This window comes from Triticum aestivum, chromosome 2B, assembly GCF_018294505.1.
Source record: "Triticum aestivum cultivar Chinese Spring chromosome 2B, IWGSC CS RefSeq v2.1, whole genome shotgun sequence".
NCBI classification, from domain to species: Eukaryota; Viridiplantae; Streptophyta; class Magnoliopsida; order Poales; family Poaceae; genus Triticum; species Triticum aestivum.
In genome coordinates, this window is record NC_057798.1 from 722,708,843 (window position 1) to 722,715,039 (window position 6,197).

General features: G+C 46.7%; 1 pseudogene; it reads left to right on the forward strand.

Annotated features, from left to right (window-relative positions):
- The first annotated feature begins 1,142 nt into the window (after nt 1-1,142).
- Nucleotides 1,143-4,403, forward strand: LOC123039488 (receptor kinase-like protein Xa21; annotated as a pseudogene).
- Nucleotides 4,404-6,197: the final 1,794 nt, after the last annotated feature.

The following is a 6,197-nucleotide window of genomic DNA, read 5'->3' on the forward strand; positions in this document are numbered from 1 at the left end:
CTCACCCATAGCCAAGTGATCATCAACTAGATCAGCCGGGATACCATATGCCAACATACGCAAAGCGGCTGTCACCTTCTGAAAGGTGCTATGCCCGAGCTCTCCGGCGGCATTCCTCCTTTGCTGAAAATATCGGTCATGGCTCGCTAGTTTCTCTGCAATGCGCCTGAACAAGTTGGTGCTCATCCTAAACCGGCGACGAAAATACGACTCCGGGTATGTGGGATTCTCCACAAAATAGTGCCTCATCAATCTGTTATGGGCATCAATCATATCTCTCCAAATTTTCTGCCGACCATAACCGAACCACCGTGCTTTGGTTTTTTATTGATATGCATAGCTAGGATCATTGCAAGATCCTCCTCCTCTTCCATATAAAATTCTTCTTCGAAAGAATCATAAGACGAACTCATCTACAATGTTCAATACTATAGTATAAAAACTACAATTAAAAAAATGCACCAAATTCATGAAGTTTGAGCAATACGTACCTTGTAGGTGTTTTGTCGAACACCTTGCGGCGCGGCGCGGCAGCGAGCGCTCGGGTGCTGTTTCTCGGATGACGGGCGCGCGCGAGGGCCGGCGGGACTAGAAGGGGGCGGAAGCGCGGCGGCACGGGGATAGGCTGGGGAAGCGCCGGAACGGTCGCCGGGGGGCGCGGGCGGCGGCGGCTATGCGGCCGGATGGGGAAGGAAGTGGGAGAGCAAGCGCGCGAGAGTCCAGCGCGCGGGAGCGGGCGCAGCAAATAAGCGGCGCGCGATTGCGTTTCGGCCAGCGCGTTGAACTGCATATGCCACGCGTGATGTTTTTGCGCGCCCGCTGGAGCAACTACACCGGTTGTGCACGCGCTAAAACGCCCACTTTTGCGGCGCGGCGCTAATTTGACGTGGCTGTTGGAGATGCTCTTAGGTCACAACCCCTTAAACGTTACTTTTAATGTTTGTCAGTTGGATCTGGTGCAATTTTAGTCTTACCTCTGGTATACTTTCAGCGAGTGATCAAACCACCAACTAATAACCTTATTATAAAGAGCACTAAGGAGTTTCTTAACCTCGCAACACAGAGGATACGAGTGCATTCCAACCTGACTGGCGGAAAGAAAAATCTTATCATACCTCGCACGCACTAGAACTCTAGAAGCCATGGCCACAATGTACGTGCGCCCACTGCTCCTCCTCCTCCTCTTCGCCCCCTTGCTGCGGACGCCGTCTTCTTCCTCGCTCCAAGGCGAGTCCAGCGACCGGGAAGCGCTGCTGGCTTTCAAGGAGGGGCTGTCCGACCGCTCAGGCTCGCTGAGCTCGTGGAGCAGCACGAACGCCGACCACTGCCGGTGGGCCGGCGTCGCGTGCAGCCGCCGCCACCCAGGCAGGGTGGTGTCCCTGTCTCTGCCCTCCAAAGACCTTGTAGGCAGCATCTCTCCGGCGATCGGTAACCTCACTTTTCTTCGGACTCTGTAGCTCGGTTCCAACGTGCTTTCCGGGGAGATACCGCACACCATCGGGCGGCTACGTCGTCTGCGCCACCTGAGCTTAGTGAACAACTCCATCGGTGGCGAGATTCCTCAGGAGCTCTGCAACTGTTCCAACCTTGTGTCCATGACCCTGGGTAAGAACCAACTGCAGGGGGAGATCCCTCCTGCTCTTGGGTCATTGTCTCAGCTGCAACTCTTCTATCTTACCACTAACAATGTGGTAGGAGGTGTCCCGCCGTCGTTCGGCAACCTGTCCTCGCTTGCGAGGCTATCACTCTACGAAAACAAAATGGAAGGGCCCATACCCGAGGGCCTTTCCCGCCTTCCGCATCTCCAGTTCATCCAAGTGGCCAGGAACAATCTCTCCGGCACAATTCCGCTGCTCTTCTTCAACATGTCATCTCTTCAGTATCTTGGGTTTGGGTCCAACAAACTGCAAGGCAGCCTACCACCTGATGACGCTGTCAACCTCCCGATTCTCGAGGAGCTCCATTTGGGCAACAATCACCTGTCCGGGAGGATCCCAAGTTCCTTTGCCAATTCCACAAGGATGCAACTACTAAGCCTTGCCCGTAACAACTTCCACGGGAGGGTAGCCCCCAATATCGGGAAGCTATGCCCTGTTCGTGTTGAGTTGGGAAGCAACAGGCTGCAAGCCGATGATGCTGAGGGCTGGGAGTTCCTGAGATTTTTCACAAACTGCACCGGTCTACAATTGATGGATCTCAACGAAAACGACCTAGGAGGAGTGCTTCCAGGTTATGTAGCTAACTTTTCAAGGCAGATCCAGTGGCTAAGCATGGCAGGAAACAGAATCACTGGGACGATCCCCTCAGGTATCGGAAATCTTGTCAACCTCAACGACCTAGAGTTAGGGGGGAACAATCTGCATGGTCCTATTCCAGAGGAGATTGGGAGACTGAAGAACCTGCAAACGTTGTTGCTTCAACAGAATGACCTCTCCGGACATTTACCATCTTCGTTAGGCAACCTCACACTGCTGCAGAATTTTTCCTTGTCGAACAACAGAATCGACGGCCCCATTCCAAAAAGCCTCGGAAACTTGCAGCAGTTACCTAGCCTAGACTTATCCTCTAATCTACTTACTGGGGTTATCCCTGATGACATCTTTAGCCTTCCTTTCTTGACAAATTTCCTATCTTTGTCCAATAACTATTTGTCAGGCCCCCTCCCTCGACAAGTTGGAAAGCTGAAAAATATTGCAAGTTTGGATCTGTCAAAAAACAACTTGTCAGGAGAAATACCAGGTACACTAGGCGATTGCGCAAGCTTAGTGTACCTAGCTTTGGATGGTAATTCCTTCACAGGGAGTATTCCCTCATCACTTGGTAATTTGAGAGGCCTGAGCCGAATAAATCTTACAAAAAATGAATTGTCTGGAAGTATCCCACGAGAGTTGGCCAAAATCAATGGGTTACAGCAGTTATATCTAGCACAAAATAACCTGTCTGGGGTCATTCAACCACTTTTTCAGAACTCGAGTGCTTTGATTGAACTAGACCTTTCCTTTAACCATCTGGATGGTGAGGTGCCTTCAAGCGGTGTGTTTGCAAACATGAGTCGATTCTCACTGATTGGTAACAATGGGCTTTGTGGTGGCATTCCAGAGCTGAAATTGCCTCCATGTCAGGTAAAGACACATAAGCAGGGACAGAAATTGCTGCTTAGTATTCTGCTTCCAGTTGCCGGCATTGCTATATGCTTTTGTCTGTTAGTCTCTGCACTTTTTATGTTCAAGCGGAAAATAACAGTGGGCAGGATGAAATTTGCTGGCCTCGGTGTGTTGGGTGAAAATTATCCCAGAGTTTCATACTTTGAAATGTTTAAAGCCACAGATGGATTTGCACCTGCCAAACTGATAGGTGCAGGAAAATATGGTTCCGTGTATAAAGGAAACATGTCTATTCCATCGGTTAGGAATGGTGCTGTAGCCGTGAAAGTGTTCAGTCTTCACCAAACTGGTTCTTCCAGAAATTTCTTGGCAGAATGTACAGCTCTCAGACGAGTTAAACATCGGAACTTGATAAACATCATCACTTGCTGCTCTAGCATTGACCCCAATGGCAATGACTTCCGAGCCCTTGTGTTCGAGTTCATGCCTAACTTTAGCCTTGACAGATGGTTGCATCCAACAACAGATGAGCAGTGGCACAAGTTGAGTATTGTCCAGCTGCTGAACATAGCGGTCGATGTTGCAGATGCGCTAGACTATCTTCACAATAATAGTCGGCCATCAGTAATCCACTGCGATTTGAAGCCGAGCAACATCCTCCTTGGCAGTGACTGGACTGCCAAGGTTGCTGATTTTGGGCTTTCAAAGCTGGTTGGTGAATACACAGGTATATCCGCATTCAATTCCGGGAGCTCCGTCGGGATAAGAGGAACTACAGGATATATTGCTCCAGGTACTACCAGTACTCCCATTTCTCAATAAATTGGACCGACTTGGTTCTGCACCCCTTTTGTATTTGTTACTATGACGAATTATTAATGAGAAATCCTCCGTGCAGAATATGGATTAGGGGGGCAAGTATCAGTCGCCGGTGATGCTTACAGCTTTGGGATCACTCTGCTGGAGATGTTCACAGGAAGGGCACCAACTGATGATATGTTCAGAGATGGGTTGAGTCTGCACTTGTTTGCTGAGATGGCATGTCCTGGCAGGATTTCAGAAATCATCGACCAGGCTCTGTTACAGGTGCATCCATATGACGATGGTGATGCAGGGTTGGATAATGCATTAGCTTGCTTAGCTTCTGTTGTAAGAATCGGAATCTTGTGCTCAAAGGAAACACCATCTGAGAGAATGAACATGAAAAATGCTGCCGCCGAACTGCATAAAATCAGGGGCGCAGCAATGGAATCCTCTTCTCTATAAAGAAAAAAGGAATCTCTGACGAAATGCCCTTAGTTAGAGTTAAATAATCAGTATCCTTTTTTTATATCAGAAACTTCTGTTGTAGCACATATGAAAGTGTCCCTTGAGAAAAAATGCAGTACAGTTTCATCGCATGAATCTGTTAAGCAAAAATGGACACCGTCAGACATCCAACGTTAATTTCATGCTGATGTAAGATATATAAAGTTTTTCTTGTATATAATAGTATGGTACACATGATACTCCCTCTGTCTCAAAATGTAAGACCTTTTTTTATAATAGCGTCTTACATTTTGAGACAGAGGAAATAATTATCAAATTTAGAGCACAGATGTACAAATCGTTTCTGTGTCCTAGCTCTATATACCTCAAAGGGGCGAATACGTGCACCTAACTCTATATACCTCAAAAGTAATATTGTTCATTTCTGTGTCCACTTTTGTATTGTCAGCTGCTGAACACTCGGGGCTAGTGTACTGCATTTTCTCAAAATTGGGTAAAATCTGTCAAAAGGGTGGATCATGGGGGTAAAAAATAGAAGTAACTCTTTATATAAAGAAAACAAGCATTGAATCTAAGCGCAAAGAATCATAAAAGGCTCCTTTTTCCCCAAACGCAACCAGTGAATCTATCTTTTCATTTCCACGCTATTTTTTTACATGGACAAGGAGGCACCCCCCCACTAGGGCTGGACCAAAAGCTCGTAGCTCGCGAGCTTAATGAGCACTCGATAGTTCGGCTCGTTAAGCTCGTAGCTCGCTTCTTAATGAACAGAGCCAATCATTGATTCTAGCTCGTTAAGCTTAACGAGCTTAAAGAGCGAGCTAACGAGTTTCACGAGTAGCTCGTTAAGCTCGTTAGTAACAACACAACATATGTTTACATATTACGTGACAAATTTTTTGTAGCACCTCAGCCCACCTATTTAATCTAATCGACATATGAGGCAACATAGTACTTCATTTCTTTTCTTAGTCATAATATTTTATCTTGAAAACCATACCTACACATTCATCATGTATATCGTAACACATTATAATCTGTTAACGAGCGCTCGCGAGCGCTCACGAGCTTAACGAGCTTCAAACGAGCCGAGCCGAGCAGGGTTTTCTGCTCGTTAATCTTAACGAGCTTAACGAGCTGAGCCTTAACGAGCACGAGCTTAACGAGCCGAGCTGCTCGTTAGTCCAGCCCTACCCCCCACCCCCCTTATTTCTTTACTTTACTTTGATTTGCATACACGGAGATGAAATCACAAAATACGTACACATGGATAGACTGGACATTCTCTTCTATCATTTGAAAGTTCATTCGTGATCATGCGTAATTTCGACTCCCGGTCTATGGTTCTAAGTCTCGTCAATTCTGTAGGGACAAAAAGATGCAGAAAGCTTCTAGAAAGGCAGTGATTGCTCCGAAAGTAGGAGAGAAGAGAGATGTGATTTATTTTTTTATTAAGGGAAAGCCTCATGGCACTTTATTTAAAGAGAAGAGAGATGTGGTTAATATTGACAGTGGGGGTGCATACTACCTGGAGGAGTACCTGATGGCGCTTGTGAAAGGCTGAAAGCTCCCTGGATCCATATATGTTTGGCACTTCACAAATTTTCTTGGGAGGAGACAATTATTATTGTAACTTTGGTGGAGGTATTCTGCTTTGGAATGATGCTCACTGCAATCTATACCGTCATTATTGCACGTCGAATGCTTTTGTGATATAGCTAACCGTGGTGGTGCTTGTGCCAGTTTCTATCTCATTTCGTGTCTGGTGAATGTCACATATTTTTGAGAAAATGTGTTGAGAACACACACACACACACACACACA